Source organism: Nylanderia fulva, unplaced genomic scaffold (assembly GCF_048542155.1).
Source record: "Nylanderia fulva isolate GAGA-0341 unplaced genomic scaffold, ASM4854215v1 Scaffold46, whole genome shotgun sequence".
NCBI classification, from domain to species: Eukaryota; Metazoa; Arthropoda; class Insecta; order Hymenoptera; family Formicidae; genus Nylanderia; species Nylanderia fulva.
The window spans coordinates 1,274,169-1,294,799 of record NW_028190543.1 but is presented as its reverse complement, the minus strand read 5'-3'; the positions used below and the strand labels follow the sequence as shown (position 1 = coordinate 1,294,799).

The following is a 20,631-nucleotide window of genomic DNA, read 5'->3' as shown; positions in this document are numbered from 1 at the left end:
CCCAATCTACTACAAGTTATCGATAACTCTCTAAGGATTTCGTTGTTAGTAATAGTCTCTAGATCATCAGAAGTGGGAAAATAATCATAGTCAAATCCTAAAGTAAGAGATTTAAGAGATTTGGTAATGTTACTGTTCTTAACAAAGATGCTGTTTATTCTAGCATCATTGACACTTCCAAGAATAAGCTCATCTAAATTAAGCCTTGATAACTTTGATAGTGGTGTTAAAAGTGATGATTCACCTTGGGATATCCTTTCCTCGAAATGCCATAAGATAATACCCAATCTTTTTAGCTCCTTTGGTGGATTGTCCAACAGTATATTCAGTTGATCCTCAACAATAAATGGTGAATCACGTGACACTATGCCCAGTTCTTCAAAATTTTTCAAAAAGCTACTAGTATTTGGTGATTCATTTAAAATAAGTGGAGAGTCACATCTCAACACAAGACTTGTCAAGGAATATTGTTCCTTCAATATCTCTATACTCCTAGCATTTTCAAAGTTGAATCCTGATATGTTTAACACTTGTAGATGTTTTTGTAACGTACACCCTTCGTGTACAAACTTATAGTCTATATCTACACTAGAATAACTACCCCTAATGCTATCAATTCTATCAATGTAAAGTTCACTCAACGAAAACTCGGAGAGTTGCTTGAAATCACCTCTTGTTATCTTGTTAACCACAACATCTAACACTTTCAAGCTTTGTTTCAATGCTTTACTCTGCAGTATTACATCTAGGTTAGAACATGCAACAAACTTCAGTCTGGCCAACTCAAAGTTGGCAACACATTGTAACTCTTCCTTTGATAGTTCAATTCTCCTCACTTCAAGTGAGTTAACATAGCCCAAGTCATAGAAGATTTCAAGCACCCTAAAGGGGCTAAAGGAGCCATCCGTTAAACTCCTGAGACGAGTTATGGCATGTGGTTCAAAAACAATTTCTTTTATGTCCACCACCTCAATTTCTTTTATGTCCACCACCTCAATTTCTTTTATATCCACCACCTCATCTTTTTTGTTACCCTTTTTGATCTCCAATCTATTCTTTCTAAACCCTGCATCAATCATATCTAGAAAGACTCTAAAAAGTACTTTCATCATACTCTGAGTAATCGTCTTACTATCAATTACTCTTGCATAAATCTTACTATTTTTTTCTTTTGACCATATCACAGAAAGTAACAAGCTTTGATATAGATTCTTCGTTTTACTAGTGTAACTAGTCAATTTGTATGCTTCAATTTCGAATAACAGATCAACTATGATCCTATCCTTTACACATCCATCAAAACTTGCTTCTTGTTTGTTTAGCGATATAATCTTGTCAAACAGCTCTTTTGTAATATCTATTTTTATATTACTGGATGATTCCTCAGAACGATCTTGCATAGGGATAAAGTTAAATATACCAACATCGCTGAGATTGTAAGAATGTGTTTCCCCATTTTCAAAGCTAATTTCAATTGTTTCTTTTTTACTTCCATGAAAGAATTGTGATAACAGTTGAAACACCCATAACATCTATGGGTATCTTTTTTTCTCTTCTTTTATACTTTTTTTTTATTTATGGAATAATTTTTAGTTCGTAACTATACCATAAAGGATTGAATAAATTCAACAATAATACCATAAAAGATGCATATTGTATAAATGATAAATTGCTTTCTTCTCTTTTTTTATACTTTTTTTATTTATGGAATACTTTTTAGCTCAAATAATACCATAAAAGATGAATGTACATTTTTTTTTTTCCACCGGGAGAGGGAAAATCTTTCGTGCACACTCATCGTGCCCCACCTGTGACAGTGGGCTGGGCACTACGACACCCTTCCAGTGTCCTTCAGGGATGAATGTACATAAAATGATAAATTAGTTTTGGCATTTAAAATTTTTATTTTTTTGCAAATTTTCTACTCTCCCTTGTCAATGTGTCCGAGGAGTGAACATCAAGACCTTTAGGGTGGAAGAGAAGCTTAACATTGGTGAAAATAATAGAATAATTTATTGAAATATGAACAAGTCATTGAAATTGTTGTGTGTCTGGAGATAGTGTGGATGTACAAAGGAGTGTGTATACCAGAAAGTTGCTTTGTTGTAAATCCAGAGCTACAACAGGAATACAGCAATGAGACAGTTGAGAGACACTATGTATGGATGAATGTTAAAGCGTGTTTTGATGGTCCTGTTTTGTTCACCCGGTCGCATGTCTCTTTACAAGAGGGGTCTGTTACTCATTCTTCTAATTAAATTTCTACTCAAGTATAATACTCCCTTTCTTATCACAACCTTCCAGACCCATCGAGAGTACCGTTTCCAAGAAATTATAATTTCTATACTCCTAACTCTTCTATGTCAAGATGTTCACTTCACTACCTTTCTGCTACCCCCTTCCCTTACCATGGATTGTGAATGGAAAGGTTGTACGGAAGAGGATGTAGAGAACATAACAAGACACGTGAATAACCACATAGAGCAAATGAAAGATGATTTTATGTGTCTATGGGAGAGTTGTTCCAGGTATGGTGAAAAGCAGGTCTCAAAGTACTCTTTACAAGCATATGTAAGAAAACACACGGGCTATAGGCCCTATAAGTGTGTGAGATGTGAGAAAGCTTACACCAGATCTGATGCACTGAACAAACACATGAAGAAACATGATGTGGTTGATAAAGAAGTGGATGCTATGTTGAGTAGATTTGTCTCTTTTATGTATCTCAAGAAGATCTATGAAGTGAAGCTAAGAGCGAAGTACATGGAAAGAGAAAGGGTTGTTGAAGCAATAAAAAGGGCTAGTAAGAGAATTCTTGATATTGTCTTGAAGGATGTGGGTAAGAAGATCAATGAAGATGTAGAGAACGGGAAGTGCTTTTGGGAGAAGTATTTACATTTTAACAAGAAGTAGTGTACCAAGAAGAAGGATGAGCCTTGCTTTACTGTTCTCTGAGGATGTGGTATTTCACTTTTGGTTGGTTTAGTGGGTAAAGGAGAATTAAAAGAAAGGGAAAGGGATCAGAGCCATTAAATTAAATTTACTGCTAGCAATGAGAGATCCATTACCACTAAAGGTTTCTCTACGTAGGAACCAGGATCTAATCCAAGAGGACGATGATAACGACGTCCTAGAGTTAAATGAAAACACGGTGGATATCATAAGGAGACAGATCATCTCAGCACAGAGAAGTCAAAGATCTACCACATTTGTATATGTTGCAGTGTTTTATCTAAGATCTGGGGGTGTAACGAGTTTTCACTTGGTGTCTGAAGATTCACTTCTAAGCTTTGTACTGTGTGATTCCAAGAAGAGCCCTGTTGAAAGGGTGTATTTTAACGATCAAGTTGTAGATACAGAGAAAAGAAACGAAAGGGTAGGAATGGTTATGAGGGATGGTGTGAGTGGGTTAGTTACATCTAGAGATACGGAGGTGAAAAGATCTGTTGCTATTGTGAGATTGGATGGAGAAGAGTACCACAGCTTAGATTTCTATGAAATGGTAAAGGTCATGGACAAGGTACTTACAGGTGAGATCCTAGTCTTTGGTTCAATGGTACAAGCTTGCTTTTCCGAGCCTCAGTCATTAAGAACAAGAAATAAAGTAATTGTTGTGGTTGGTGTGTTATTTGTCACACTTCTTCTATTCTTACTCTGCAGAGAGGTAGTTTCCAAAAGAAGATCCAAAGATTGAGAGTGGTGAGATAGTCTCAGTACTGTCACGATAACACGGTTTAATTATAATCACATCACTGAGCAAGAGAGATAAGAACGTATCCCCTGTACGATCAATCATTGGTATACCGTGATACCACACTTCTTACCTTGCTTAGACTAGTAGTACCCACTCCTACATATCCACCATGCAGTATTTTTATGTAAAAGACCCTCTGGAGTATTGAAGCAAGATCAAGAAAGATACTACCCGACTTTCTACAGTCTTTAAAAGCATTAAATTGCTCTTCAATTTTGGGTAGTACCATTGTAACCTCACTTAGATATTTCCTTTGTTTTTCAGTGTGGGAGGTACCTATCCTTACAAGCTCTGAACACAGTGAGAGGTAAACACCAAAGATTTCGCTCAAATTCACTCCCTTGGAGGTACGTTTTGCATTACCAAGGCATGATACAATGTTTCTGAGGTTACCTTGCATTGCCTTTAGGGTACTCTTATCAAGAGTGAAGATAATGAAGGTAAAGATCTTTTTAGAGATCTTCTTCCCATTACTTAACCGAAAATCACCATCTAAATAGATACCATCCCCGATTTTATAGTTCCCACTCCCTTTCTTAGTCTCATAACAGTAAATAAAGAAGTTATAGAAAGTCTTATCTTTGAAGGATCTGAGAAACTCTCTGATACAAAGATAGAATATGGGGAAGTCTTTATCAAACGTAGAGGTATGTCTAGCATTGTAATTACTCCTCTCTCCATTAATCTTTTTATCTCTATACCTCAACTCATTGTCGTGCTCCTTCATTCTGGAAAGTAAGTAGTAGAAAACAAAGAGATTGGTGTAGTGGTACTCTACCAGCCCAACTTTGTAGTTCTCTCCTAGAAATGCTGGAAATCTTATCATTTCCCTGAAATACAACAGCATTGAGTATTTTAGTGTTTTTTTGATTACCATCCCCATAGTGCCATTTATTGTATCAACCATCCCTTTGGTAAAAATAAAGTTGATGTGCTTCTTCTCTTCACTTCTTACAAACTCAAAGATTTTTAATATCTCCTCATAGTTTAGCTTGTAAAATCTCTTGTCCCTCTTATTGATGCTACTCATCAACATCTGTAATGTTGACTCATCAAGCGAGAGCCACGTTTTTATTTCACTTTTTATTCGTTCTAATGAATCACTCTCCTCTTCTAAGCCATAGCTAGTGGTTGGTAGACCCCCTAAGTTTACATTCTTAAAGTAAATTTGTAGAGAGACATCTCTGTTAACGGGTGGATGTACTTGCATTCTACTCATCTCCTCTTCGCATAATGAAGGAGTGTTGTTTGAAGGACAATTAACAGCTTCACAAAGCTCATGTACATCACCACCACTCAAGATATTTCTATTACAAATTGACCATGAACTCACCTTTATATCTGTTCTAGATATATTCCACACCGTTTCTGACTCATAACTTGGAGGGTTTTTATTGGTTCTACCGTACTCCTCTACATTCCCCGTACTGTTCGTACATTCGCTCTCTTTCCTTTCAATCTTTACAGGTATGTTCTTCTTTCTAATACACCTCACCCCTTTCATATCCAACACCATTCCAAAATAAAATAAAGCTAACACCTTTCCTATTGAAAGGTTCATCATCAATCGCACAATACCCAATAGATCGTCTAAAATAAAACATAGAGACCCTAATCCTACATTATAATAACCTATTCATTTCTACATTCATCAAATTTATGGTTTTGTTAACTACATCCCTTATGGAGTACCCTTATAAATTAGCATCCTTCCAAACCGAGACCAGTAGCAAAAGTTTGACTATAATTAAATAACACTAATAGATCCATAGCATATTAAAGGGTAATAAATCGATTCTTCGATTATTTAACCTCTAAACGCGTTTTATTTCCACTGTATACACACAGTAAGTATGAGTGTATCATTCACTCTATAACACCATCACTCTTTAACAATTCTATCCCATAACTCATTTTCTCTTCAAATGTATTAAACTGTATGCTCTCAATAACTCTCTCCCAATATATACCCTTTATATCCTCACAGTAGACACTCATCTTCTCTAACTCCACAACTCTTCCATAATTATCACCATACAAATAATACAACAATATAAAATAATCACCACATTCACCAATCCTCTCCTCTAGTACCTTTATCATTCCCTCCTTGTCTATCAATCCACTTTCATTGACTACTCTTCTAAACTCACCATAGAGAGAACTACAACCAATTATGTTGTCTTCCTCATTACGCTTTATGTTATTCACTCTATAATAACAATATCTCTCGTACTTTATCAATTCATTATCACGATATCTCTCACATACCCTTTCTATCTCCACAATACACCTATCCTCTACTTTATCTTTATAGAACTTTCTTAGATATCTTAAATAATGTAAATAAACCTTCACTTCATTACCATTTTTAACCACACTATCTTTAGTATATTCTCTTCCCTCTCTACAATCATCAAAATCCAACCATTCCAATACAAACAATCTTTTAACATCCAAAAGAACGAGAAGTTCAAAATACAAGAAATAGAATTTGTGGAACTTAAATCCATCCTCTAACTTTCTACCCTCTTTTCCAAACAAAAAAGCCTCCAACTCATTCCTACATTTCTTTGGATCTATCTTAGATAACGCACTGAACCAGTAATAAGAATCCTTTTTACCAGAAATAATGGAATATGAGGTGTAAAAATCGTTTATATTAAAATACACCTTGAAACGTGCTTCTTTAAAGATATCTCCAACATTTTTATATTTTCTACTTCCTTTTTCTAACATTTTATCGACCTTTCTCAGTAGAGATAAATCTCTATGTTCTATAAAATTAATTCGACATATCTTAAAATATTCCTTACTCTTTAACAATGTGGTGTAATACTCCCTTAGAACACTGCTCCTATTAAAAAAGATATCTACAAATTCTATCTCCAATTTACAGTGCTTTAATATCTCATAAGACCTTAAGAAGATCTTATCACTATAAAACGTTCCTAGTGGTAGAGATCTAAAAAGGGTGTTAAACCTTGGTGGTATTGTACTACCTTTTATCTTGTCTTTGGTATTTACCATCCAATTTTTAGATAAATAGTCCAAATATTCAATTACAGCCTCTTCTTTGCTTTCAATTTTTATATCTCCATAGTGTATTAAAGTATCATTCTCTATCTTAACATTTAGATTTGCAATTTTACTCCTTATTGTATCTTTATCCACACCTTCAATACCTTGTGTGTAAGTATTAATAGCATCTATGTTGTTGACACATTCCATACTTACCTCGTTACTGAAGCTCTCATCTACCTCCCTCAAAACATTAAATGCATCACAGAATGTGCTAAGGTCTTTGAGGGAATGAAACAGGTCAAAGAGTAGAATCTTCCTATAACATTCAAACCTAAAGAGAAACACAAAAAGAGGGTTGAAGAAGATTTGGGATTCTTTAAGTTCTAAGTAGAATTTGAAGATTTGAAAGTGGTGCTTAGAAAACTTTGGGAGGTGATGGAGGAAGAAATGATTTTTTAGCTGCTTAGTACTTCTAAAAATGGTGTTGAGAGAGTCAAGTGATACTTCATTGTTGATATTCGATTCAACAAGTATTCTGTGCAATTTATAACTTCTTGGGTGGTATTCTAATCCCATTCTTATGTATTTTACATCCCTCTCTTCTTGGTATATCTTAATATAGGTATCTTCATGTCCCATTTTCACATTTTCTAGAAACTCCATGGCATATTCTAAACAGTAGAATTCTTGAAGTAGCTCATTCCATAGAAGCGGATCTTCTCTTCTAATTTTGATCCCTTCTAAGAGTATCCTTTCATATTCACTTCTATCTAAGTATTTGGATGCTTTTACCCTTTTCTCGGAATTGAAGGGATCGAGTTTTATTTCTTGGAGTGGGTCTTCCACAAGATATGGTACGCCCTTCACTTCCTCTCTATCTCTCCTCATCTTTTTAATATTTAAAGGTTCCGGTAACCGTTTCCAATCATTTAGAGATACACCTCTTGTGCTCCAAATATCCAAAATTTCTTTATTCCTTCTATTCCCCTTTCTCTTTTGTTCTATCTCTCTGTATACACTCTCCTCTTCGCTCTTCATTTCTCCCCTTGTTAATGCATTTTTAATTTTCGTGTTTTGTTTTCATTCACAGATCGTATTTACAAGGTGGTTAATACGCCTTTGATCATTTTTAAATGTATTATTCATAATATTGAGATACCTTTTACTATCACCTTCCTACTAGTGAACTAAACCTTCACAAATGCAAGGCAAAACAAAAACATCAAAATCAGGCCTTGTTTGGATAGAAAATGGAAGAAAATGGGGAGACAGAGAGTGAAAACAGGGACAAGACAAATAGGGAAAGAGAGCATGAAAATATAGAGAATAATAAGTATGACTATGTAATCCTGGGTACTGGTTTAGTAGAGTGTGTCATGGCTAAGTTGCTGTCAGATAGAGGTAAGAAAATAATACAAATAGATAAGAACAGTTCCTATGGATCAGAGCTTAGAACTTTGAGATACACGGAATTGGAGAACTCTCTTGGAGGAAAGATAGATCCAGAGCTACTAGCCTTGGACAGAAAGTTTTCGCTAGATCTGACACCAAAGTTTTTACTGGCAGATGGACTAATGAAAAGGTTCCTGTGCAAGTATGGTCTATCAGACTTAGTATCTTTCACACCAATTAAAGGGTCTTTCATCTTTAAGCATGGTAAATTGAGGACCATACCGACAGATGAAAAGAAGGCTATGATGTCTAATGTTGTGGGAATGTGGCAAAAGCCAAAAATGATGAAATTTTTTTGGGATGTAAGAAAGTACTCGGAGTTGAAGATAAAAAACAAAGAGAGCATGTATGCCTTTAAAAGGACAATGGAAGAGGAGTTTTCTAGTTATGGGTTGAATGGAGAGAGTATAGAGTTTGTTGGTCACGCCATAGCACTCAATTTAGATGATAGCTACTTAAAGCTCGATCCTAAGATCACCTTCGACAAAATCTTTTTGTATGTTAGATCCTTGCTATCTTTCAAAGAGTGTATCAACTCCCCTTACATATACCCTTTATATGGTCTATCTGAGATATGCCAGGCGTTTTCTAGAAAGGCATCTCTAAATGGTACTGTCTACATGCTAAATACACCAATAAGGAGAATAGAAAGGAAAGATGATATATTTGAGATAGAGATATTCAACACCTGTAATAAAAGACGTGAAATAGTCGCTGGAAAGTACCTCATAGGTGAACCTGGGTATTTTGAGGATAGAGTAGAAACTACCTGTGAGGTGATAAGGTGTATTTGCATTATCAAGGGGAAGGTAGAGATTCTGGAAGAGAATGTCTCCTCACAAGTTATTTTTCTCTCTAGTGAGTTTAAAAGAAAGAACGACATTTTCCTAGCAATTTTGGGACCAGAAGAGTGTTCCACACCCGATGGGTATATGGTAGGTATAATAAGTACGGTTAAAGAAACAGAGAATCCTGGGAGGGAGATAGAAGACATTGTACGAAAGTTGGGGAATGTCAAGAGAAAGTTTTTAGAGGTTAGAGAAGTTAAAGTACCCAGTGAGGGGTATGAGAATGTCTTCATTTCCAAGAGTGTTGATCAAACAACTCATTTTGAGAGTTTATTTGGGGACATTCTTAGGATAGCAAAGGAAGTAGGGATAGAGGAGGAACTTAGGGATGTTTGTAGTTGTGTTATGGGTTAGTTAAAGGTTGTATTGGGTGTGATAGATTAGTAATATATCAATCTGGTGTTATATAGCACCATTTTCCATTTCTATACCAATACGACACTTCTCTTCTTTTAACTGTATTATGCATTGTCTTATATTTATGTGGGAATGAGAGTTGTGAGTTGGTAGACTTGGCCTGGTAAAGAGTAGGTCTAAAGAATAGACATGAAAAATCACTTTATTTTAGCTATTCGCTAATCTTTTACTTCGAACGGATATAATAGCATCATTGATTGCTTCTATTAATCTTGCGATAATACCACTTAATTCACCAAAATAGGTCGCTTGAGAACCAATGTATTTGTGAAATAACTTTGCTTCAAAAAATTTAGAAGTGATCGTAGCAAGACCACACAATATTCTACTAAGTATCTCCAGATCTTCACAATAATCAAATGGTTTCTTAATGTTTGGTAAGAGCTCCTTAATCTCATTAAAGGATTTTTGTGTTTTTGTATATGATTTATTCTTAATTATTTCATCATTGAGTTCCTCGCATAATAAACGGTAGTAAGCATCGAATATTCCATATCCCTTCACTATCTCATAAATAGCTATTGTATTTTTACTTATCGTACCTTTCTCAGAACTATATAATGTGAACTTTTCACGACTTTTATAAATCTTTTCAAGACTTGTTCTATAGAGGGTGAAGGTGATAATTGAAAGAAAACTTTTATAAACACCTTGCCTACAGTGTATCCTGAAGTTACCATTTAAATAGATACCATCCCTGATTTTATAGTTCCCATTCTCTTTCTTAGTCTCATGACAGTAAATGAAGAAGTTATAGAAAGTCTTATCTTTGAAGGAGCTGAGAAACTCTCTGATACAAAGATAGAATATGGGGAAGTCTTTATCAAATGTAGAGGTGTGTCTAGCATTGTAAGAATATGTTTTATCTGGGTTCAACCTTCTACTTCTATCTCTATACCTCAACTCATCATCGTGCTCCTTCATTCTGGAAAGTAAGTAATAGAAAACAAAGAGATTGGTGTAGTGGTACTCTACCAGCCCAACTTTGTAGTTCTCTCCTAGAAATGCTGGAAATCTTATCATTTCCCTGAAATACAACAGCATTGAGCATTGTAGTGTTTTTTTGATTACCATCCCCATAATGTCATTTATTGTATCAACTATCTCTTTGGTAAAAATAAAGTTGATGTGCTTCTTCTCTTCACTTCTTACAAACTCAAAGATTTTTAATATCTCCTCATAGTTTAGCTCATAGAAATTGTTACATCTCCTCTTTATCAATTCCATCAGTGCTTCTATAGAATTGGAATTTTTGTAGGAAGCAAACCACCTTGTTATCTCCCCTTTTACCAACCCTAATGAGGAAATTTCTGGGTTTTGTACGGGATTTTGTACATTTATACATTCTACACCCTCTTCTCCCGAGATATGAGTGGTAGATGGTATATCTTTTCTACCCCCACGGCCATAAAGATCGGTTAGAATGATCGCTGGGTTAGGTAACCTTTGATTTGATGAGGTAAGATTCGAATTTTCATAACGGACAATTAACCGTTTTTTAAAATTCCCATTGTTATTATCACATTCCAACTTTCTTTTATTCGTGTTCCCCATCTCTCCATTCTCTGTTTTTGTACATTTTATTCTACCCATTTCTACTACCATTCCAATAAATAACAATTCTAGCATCTTTCTCAGGAACATTTCCATTTCGTGGTGGGAAGAGAAGGACCACAAAGAATTTATGCAAATAAAAATGTACAAAGTAATAAATTGGTTTTACAAATAAGGTATTTTTCAGACTTTCAATACAAAAGGGTAGATAGATGAAGTAGAGAAGTGTATTTAATAATTCCATTTCTAAATTCTTAGCATTCAACCCCTCTCATGTCTCTTACCTTACTCTTTACCAATTTCTTTATTAAATAGAACTCATTTCTTATCTTTGTATCTTTACTCTTCTTGAATATCTCTAAACCATCTACCATTGAGGTTATCAATTTATTTATATTTTTTATATCCATCTTAGGAGAGTTAGTACCATCCTTTCCACACTCAAAGTACCTAGAAAGCATCTCCCTGATAAAACTCAACCCATAAGAAATAAAGTCACCATCTTTGTATTCAGAGCAGAAGGAAACCTCCACAAAGGAAATAACCTTCTTTAAGGCGTAATTTAATGAAGTAGTTCATGAAGAGTCACTTATATAACCCTAACCCCACACCAATAGAAAAAGAGTACAATAATTAAATATAACCTTTAATTATAGAATTAATCGAGTCCTACATTTCTTCCATTATTTAATCTCGGATATTCCAATGTTCTTTTCCAAATTCTTTTTACTCTTAGATCCATATCTATGAACATATCTTCCCATCTCCTCATCATAAACTTTAAATCCCCTCTTCTTCTTAATTCCTTTACTCTCTGCAAACCTTTCCCATTTTGTTCTCTCTCTTATTGGAATTGACTTACTCCTTGGTAACGTTATAATTGGCTTTGGTAAGACATACACCATATCTATACCCTTTCTCACATTCTCACATTTCATTATCTCCAATTTTATTTCTTTTATCTGATTGTAACCTCTACTTAAAATTTCATTTCTCTCCACTCTAAGTTCCTCCTTCACCGCCAGGAAGTAAAGATCAAATTCCATCCAAAGGGTACAAAAGATGAAAGAAAATAAAAGAACGGTAAATTTTATTAAATCCTCACTCCTCTCTTACATACCCTCTTCTATCTCAATCCTCATCATTTCATGCTCAGCTTCACTGATCATACCACCATCCCTCAAATATTTTAACCTGCAAAAGGTAAAGTCCTTATAATTAAAGGTCTTAGAGGGTGTATTTCCATTCAAGACCTTGCTTTTCCCCCAAATGTACCAAAAAAAGTGGGGAATAACCTCCCTTTTACACACCTTCTCATATTCCACCTCAACATCCTCCTTTCCTTCATAAATTCTTAGAAATTCCTTTTTCTTCTCTACACTCCACCCTCTCTCCACCTTTAGTACACTATCCTCTTCATAGTCACACATCTTCTCACAGAAAAGATTTGCTATATCAGCATAGGCATTCCCCATTGTAGTGTACTCAAAGTCGATAAACTTTATCCCACCTTTAATCTTCATCATGTTCCCTAATTGCAGGTCATTGTGGCACAAACTCAATTTTTCACCTTTAATGACCTCGAAAATTTCATTTTTAATTCTCTCAAGTACCTTTGTTAGCGTATTACACCTTTTCATAGACTCTCTATTTTCTCTCCCCTCACTTACCCTATTCCTCATATCTCCCATCTCAGATTGGAGTGTGTACTCCAACAACACTGAATACTCCAACTTACACTTCTGAGAATGAAACCTTTTCAGCTCTAAAGCTATTTCCTTCATATCCCTTTCCCAATTTACCTCCTCAAAATCAATGTATCTTTCTATCACGTAATTCTCTTCATACCAAAGTATCTTAGGAAATCCAATCTTTCTCTGGACCTCGATAGAATGATCCTTCCCTATCATTTCTGAAAAGTTAGGATACTCTTTATAAATCACATTTTCATTTTTATATTTTATCAGGTAGATATAATTAGAATATGCATGCTTCTGCTTTACCATTTCCAATATTTTCTCATTTTTGTATTGCTCCAACCTTTTGATCATTCTTTCAATGGAAAATTTTACTTCTCTTCTCATACCTCCCATTTGTCTTACTTTGAACCCTTCCCCCTCTTTTTAATTTTTATACTCGCCACTCCCATTCCTGGGTTTTTTAAGATCCACAACACCTTAAAATAACGAAATACCTTTATTTACGGAGAGATATCTTAGATTTGGGTTTAATCCTCTCCTGCAATTAAAACATCTTAAACTGTGGTGTGATTGTTAAAGATGAATCACGGAGGGGTTCTTAAGTTAACTGAATACCACGTGTGGTGTGGTTAGCACTTTACTTTCTTAATGTTTTATTTAATTTATCCTAATATCCTCCGATTTGGGGTTTTATGGTGTAGTGGTGAGCACACTAGACTCTGAATCTGGAGACCGGAGTTCGAATCTCCGTAAAACCAAGTTTTTTTTTCAAAACTAAAAAAGGCGTTTACAGTAAAGGATCCTCTTTTTACCCTCCTGATAACAAGTCCTATACCATTAACCCATACTATGATCTTTTCCAAGAAATTAAAACAAGATATGACATCTCTAGAAATAGAGGGAAATACTCACACACAAATAAGTAAAGGACCACTTTCACTGCTATATCATTCAATGAAGAATAAAACACAAGTCCTAATAAGCCTTAGGAATAACAAAAAGGTGTTTTGTACTATCAAATCCTTTGATAAGCATTTTAATTTGGTGGTAGAAGATGTTCTTGAGGTTTATAAAGAGAGAAATAAAAATCGAGGAAAAAGGAAGAGAGAAGGAAAGATGTGCGAAAGAAGGATAGGTAAAATGTTTATACGAGGGGATAATGTTATTTTTGTTGTTAAGGATCCTCTAAATGTAAAGGAAGATAAATAAAATTTTTAATGAAATGGTGTAAGGTTTAGGGTTTACCTTCTGGTGAAGGACCCCTTTGTAAAAAGGTAAAGTTTTCATAGAAAGGGAGAGACCCTTATGAAGAGAAGAAAGAGAGTGGAAGAAAGTACTACCCAAAGTGGGAAAGAGTCGATATTTTACTTTATCAATGTTTCTCTACCCTCTAGTAAGACTGTAAATATTAAAGGGAGTGGAAACTTAAGTAAGGATGAGGAGTTCATTTGCGTGGAACCTTTCTATCCAAAGAGTGGTGTCTTTGATTTTGAGAGGAGTAGAACTGAAAAGGAGATCTACAAAATACCTAAAAACAGAAAGGTAAGGATTTACTGTGATGGTATCTACGATTTGTTTCATTACGGTCATGCCAGATCCCTACAACAGGCTAAGAATCTCTTTTCTAGCGTTCATTTAATGGTAGGGGTACCTTCAGATAATGTAACCCACAAACTCAAAGGTAAGACAGTGTTGAGCGAAGGGGAGAGAATTGAATCTTTAAAGCACTGTAAATATGTAGATGAAGTGATAGAAGATGCACCTTGGGTAATAACAAAGGAGTTTATAGAGAGATATAAGATAGACTATGTAGCACATGATGATATACCCTACAAGAGTGGTAATACAGAGGATGTATATAAATTAATAAAAGAGATGAACATTTTTATACCAACAAAGCGTACCAAGGGTATTAGTACCTCTGGTATTATCACAAGGATAGTCAAGGATTATGACAGCTATGTTAGGAGAAATCTAGAGAGAGGGGTGAGTGCCAAGGATTTGAACATTTCATTTTTATTAGAAAATAAAATTAAGGTGACTCAAAAGGTTAACCAGATAGTTAAAAAGGTTGATTTACAATCTGAGATTGAGGATATAAGAAGTGAGATAGGAGTAGCTCTTAGATATTGGGAGAACATTTCAAATGAGTTAATACAAAGCTTTACAGAGAGATTCAATAAGAAGAAGAGTAAAATGATATGGAAAAAGATCACAGAGATTATGGGATTTAATAAAGAAAAGAAATGAAGCTATTGGTTGAGGTATCTTTTGGATGGACTTTGATAGGAAAGTAAGGGGTTGTATTAATTGGTGATTTATTACATCACTCTACTAAAGGGATGTTTAATGGTACCACTACACTCCTTTTTAAATTCGAGTGAGGAATCATCGGTGTGGGTGTTATGAAAGATTGGTTTTGATTAAGGAGAGGAAAAGTATTAAAAAGTGAAAGTTTTCAGATTTCATAAAATGAAAGTTGGATATATTTTAACTTGTCTTGTCACTCTATTGTACTGCTCATCATCTAAGAAGGGGAAAGGTAGTAAGAAGGGAGGAAGTAGTGAAGGAGGACCATGTGGAGGTCCTGGACAGCCACCATGCCCTTCTGGTGGATCTAGTAGCATGAGTGGCTCTGAATCACCACTTGGTGGGGCTGGTGGTATAAGTGGTTCTGGATCATCGAGTTGAGTGTCATAAGGAACATACTTTGAATGAGTATTAAAAACAAATAAAGCGATGTTTTAAGTACTTTTTCACTTTACATTGAGAATCTTTCAAATTTGAGATTCCCACTCTAACCCCTGAAATGGGAAATAACCAAAAATTGGAGTATTTGAGTTCATTGGAGATATTTGAAGAGAATAGAACGGAGCTAGATAGAAATAAGGAGAAATATTTCATAACGTTTCCTTATTGCTATATGAACGGGAAATTGCATTTAGGACATGTATTTTCATTATCTAAAACTGAGTTTTACGGTCGATACAAGAAATTAAAGGGGTTTAATGTTCTATTTCCCTTAGCTTTTCATTGCACAGGAATGCCAATATCAGCATCTGCTTTGAGACTTAAAAAAGAGTTAGAAGACCCTTCTCAACAGAACCTTCTCTCTTCTCAATCTAAAATCTTGGAGCAAATGGGGTTCCCTAAGGATCAAATACCGTTATTTACCGATCCTCACCATTGGATTGAAATATTCCCAAGGATGTGTAGAGAATCTCTGAGAAACTTCCATTCTATGGTAGATTGGAGAAGATCATTCATTACTACTGAGATAAACCCATACTATGATTCATTTATTGTATGGCAGTTCAATAAGCTTAAAGGGTTAGGGTATATTTCCTTTGGTAAGAGATATTCCATTTTCTGTCCAATATCCAAGCAAGCTTGTCTAGATCATGATAGAAGTAAGGGAGAGGGTGTATTACCAATTCATCTAGATCTTTTAAGGTTTACATTGTCTTTTAATAGGGAAGAAGTGGAAGATCTCGAGAGGAAGTGTAATTCAAGGGATTTTTTTAGTTCAGGTGGAAATGGAGAGAGAAAGATTCAATTTTACGGTAAGGTTGATAAAGAAGTGAAAGAAGTGAATAATAAAAGAATATTGCTAAAAGAGAATAGTTATTTTATAATAATTGAATATAAAGGGAAAGATGGGAATGGTAGAGCTTTAGGTGTCTCTGAAAGGGTGTTTAATAATTTGAAATATCAAACTAGGGATATAACAAAGATAGGAAGTGTATCAACTAATCTTTTGATAGGTAAAGTTGGAGAGATATTGGGAGAAAATGTGATAGTAGAGGGTGTGTCTGGTATTAATGATACCTGTTTAATTAAAGAGCTAAAGGATGGTGGATCTAGGGATGGATCTATGATTTATGAAAAATTGGTAAAGGAGAGAGAATTGTTGGATTTAGAAATAGATAATAAGAAGGATCATTCCTTAAATCTAAGTGATAACCTTTTAAGGTATTTTGAACCTGAAGGAGTGGTAGTGAGTAGATCTGGGGGAGAATGTGTTGTATCTTTGATAGACCAGTGGTTTATTGACTATGGAATAGGAAAGTGGAAGGAGAAAGCTAAGAGGTGTATTGAGAAGATGGAGTTTTTTGGAGATACGAAAGAACTGATAAACAGTGGAATTGAATGGATAAATAAATGGGCGTGTTCCAGATCGTTTGGGTTAGGAACCAAGTTACCATGGGATAGGGAGTATCTGATAGATTCATTGAGTGATTCCACCATTTACATGGTGTTGTATACCTTTAAACATCTCTTATTTAGGGACTTTGAAGGGAAGGACCAGATATTCCCCTCTGAGCTTCTAAGTGACATAGTTTGGGAGTACATTCTTCTAGGAAGTGAGGAAATGGAGGATGAGGTGAGAGAGATATTAGAAAGAGAGATAACTAGTAGAAATATCAATAAGAATTTAGAATTCCTTGTTAATATTTTGAAGGAGTGTAAGGAATCGTTTTTATACTTCTATCCGGTGGATCTGAGAGTATCAGGAAAGGATTTAATAAAAAATCACCTCATTTTTTATATAATGAACCACGTTGCTATCTTTCCAGAAAGATTGTGGCCTAGAAGGATATACACTAACGGGCATATAATGCTAAACTCAGAGAAGATGAGTAAATCTACTGGTAATTTTCTGAGTGCAGATGAAGCAATTGAAAGGTTCGGTGTAACAGCTACTAGGATGTGTCTAGCTATAAGTGGTGATTCTAATGATGATGCCAATTTTTTAGAAGAGAATGCCAATTCGTTTATTCTTAGGGTTTATAATTTCATAAAGCATTTAGAAGAGTTCTTTGAATCTAAGAGTGGTGAGGAGAGTGAAATACTAGAAATGATGGAAAGGGTTAGTCTAGGAGGATGTAGTGATCTATCCTTCATGGAGAGATATCTCCTAGAGGGTATTAATAGAAATATAGAGATGTGTGACAGGTCTTATGATTCCATGTTATTTAGAGAGGTAGTGAAGTACGGATTTTATGAAATGATAAATCTAAGAGATACCTTTATTAATGTAAAGAATGGTAAAGGGTGTAGCACTACATTTAATATATTTTATACTCTTTATAGGAGTATAACCCTATTATTATATCCAATAATACCATCACTTTGCAAGTACCTTATAAGGAGATACTTTAAGTGTAAGGTAACATTCCCTAAATTTTATAAAATGGGAGATAATCATTTAAGGGGGTTTAACCACTTAAGGAAGGTAGTTAAGAGTATAAACGGGAAGATAGCTAAGCTATCTAAGAAGAGCAAGAGAATATCCCATATTAAGATTCATATTAATGATAAGTATGAGGAGTGGAAGATAGAATGCATGAACTCTGGTGGAAATTTAGAACTGGTTAGAGAGGTGTGCTCTAAGTATAAAATTGACAATAAAAAGGGTATTTTATTTGCCATGGACTATCACAAGGATAAGGAGAGTTACAAATTGGGTTTTGATGAGTTTGAATTGTTTAATGAATTTAAGGGGTACATTGAAGATTCAACTAAGAGCAGTGTTTCTATCACTAAGGGTACAAAGGGAGAACCCTTAAATCCCCTTATTGAGTACCTTTAAAGGTAGTCCATTTCATCATCAATGTCAAAATTTTTATTAAACTCCCCTCTTTCAATGTTAAATTTATTGAAAGCGTAGCTCTGCAATGTAAAGATGTTATCAGTTACTCTGTTAATCTTTTCTTTATAGGTGACTATCCCCTCACTCATCTCCCGGAAAACATCGGGGTCACACTCACTCAATTTTTCAATTTCCTTTTTAACTTCCTCCTCCTCTCCCAGCAATTTTTTGTAATTTTTAATCAAATTCTCTCTATGTTCACTCTCCTCCCTGCCAATTAACAACTTGTTATAATCCTCCTTTAACTTCTCCAATTCTAGGACTATCTTAGAGTTCTCCTGTTCTAACCTTCGTACTGTTTTGATTTGTTGAGTACCATTTTGGTTTACAGACCAAAGGAAATTAGAAGTTCCTATCTTATCTTGCATTATTAAATCATCATCCACCAATGATTGTATTACATCCTTTACACTCTGTACAGGTATTCCTTTGGTTTTGTTAGCTATCTTTTCTATATCCTTTAGAATAAACACATCCCATTTTTCATTAAATATTTCCAAAATTCTCTTTCTCTTCTCTTCCAAGGTTGTTCTTCGGTTCATAGGGCCATCTCCCTTGCTATCTTTCTAAACCCTGTAATGAAAGGTGGATTTTTGGTAACACACGATAGGTCTAAGAGAGTTAGAGCTAAGAAGGAGATAATAAAAATGTTAGAAGTGGTGAATAGTAAAGAAAGTGAGGATTTGAGTAATTCCAACAACCTTTTAGATTTCAAAAAGGAACTTTCCAAGGAGATAGATAAAATCAAAAAAGAGAGGAATTTTAGAGAGTTAGAGCTTAAAAACACCAAAAACATTCTTTTTATAGAAAATCACTCCAATTCTAGCGTTTTGGAGATATTTAAAAAGATTAAGATATTTAGATTTAGAGATCTTTATAGGGTCATACCAATGGAGTGTTTCGTTAGAATGAGAGATAAAGAGAATATTGAAAATGAGATGTCTCCTTTACTACATCCTTTAGAGAGGATGTATTTAGAAAGTGGTAGTAAGACCATCCTTACCTACAAGATAGTTTATAAACAGAGATATTCAAATTTGGATGTCAAAAATGAGATATTCTCTCTGGTACTATCTACCATACAGAGATACAATGCAAGGTATAGCATGGAGTACAGAGTAGATCTAGAAGAACCCTCTTTTCTTATTGTAGTTCAAGTTGTAAAGAGTTTTCTTGGTATCTCTCTCTTACAAAATGAAAATCTCAATTTCTCACTTAAAAAGGGGGATGGCGTGGTGTGAGACTATCTTCTCATCTAAGAGTGAGTCCACTCCTCTCCTTTTAGATAATAAATTTGACCTTTATTTACCTAAATGATTAATATCCCACGATACTTCATCTCTTTTCTTTACCTAAATGACACAACCAACGCATAACATCCATCACATGTTGGTAATGCTCCTCTTTAAAACCCATCATTTTGAACCTCCTTGCATATCCAAGCTGAGTCATCACCCAGCTATAGTCATAGATCTCACTGAACTCTTTGTTGGTAATGGGAGATTCAAAGATTTGGTAAACCAGCGAAAAGATGTAAACATTGACCACTGGGAAGGTGGGATCAAAACAAAAGAAGTCCCTGGGACCACATTCAAGAAAGGTTGGTGATAAGTCGCAAATTCGAAGAATAAATTGAAACCCGGAAATACCTAAATCTAACTCTTCCTTAAACGATAGTGGACAAGTCGTCCCTCCACTTTGGTAACTACCTGGAGGCTCCTTCCAGTTTTGCTCACAAGGATGTGGTCTAACATCACATGCTGTTAAGCGTCTATTTTCACAGTGACCTAGAGCTTCCTGAAGATCGATACCACTAAATACTACGATGTGGTAGTTATACTCATCTAGAAATTCATCCAATATCTTAAATTTCATTATATGGTGTGGAGAGTATCTCATGTTTTTTGAACATGCTATTGTACGATCCATCAACTCTTTATAGTACATTCTCTTCTCCTCGATAGGAATATCCTCAACCACAATATCATTGACTGGGTTAAATGCACATCTTTTCATGTTCATAGGAGAGACTTTCTTGGGTGAGTTTATGGTGAGGACATTGAGTAGATTGTCAAATATTTGATTAAATACCAAAGGGACTGTCTTGTTTGTAAAGATTTTAAGCTTATCCACGAAAACATACCTCTTACCACTGTACCATGGATTCTTTATTAAGCTATAATGGTAATATTCCACTGTTACCACTTTAAAGAGCGAAAGAATCAGCAA

The 20,631-nt window shown here is 34.9% G+C and overlaps 1 non-coding gene and 1 pseudogene across 1 annotated transcript; both read left to right on the top strand.

Annotated features, from left to right (window-relative positions):
* The first annotated feature begins 13,435 nt into the window (after positions 1-13,435).
* TRNAQ-CUG (transfer RNA glutamine (anticodon CUG)) lies at positions 13,436-13,507 on the top strand. The gene has a single exon. It is a non-coding gene; the product is annotated as a tRNA-Gln (tRNA).
* A 547-nt stretch (positions 13,508-14,054) lies between these two features.
* LOC114929645 (choline-phosphate cytidylyltransferase B pseudogene) lies at positions 14,055-14,999 on the top strand (annotated as a pseudogene).
* Positions 15,000-20,631: the final 5,632 nt, after the last annotated feature.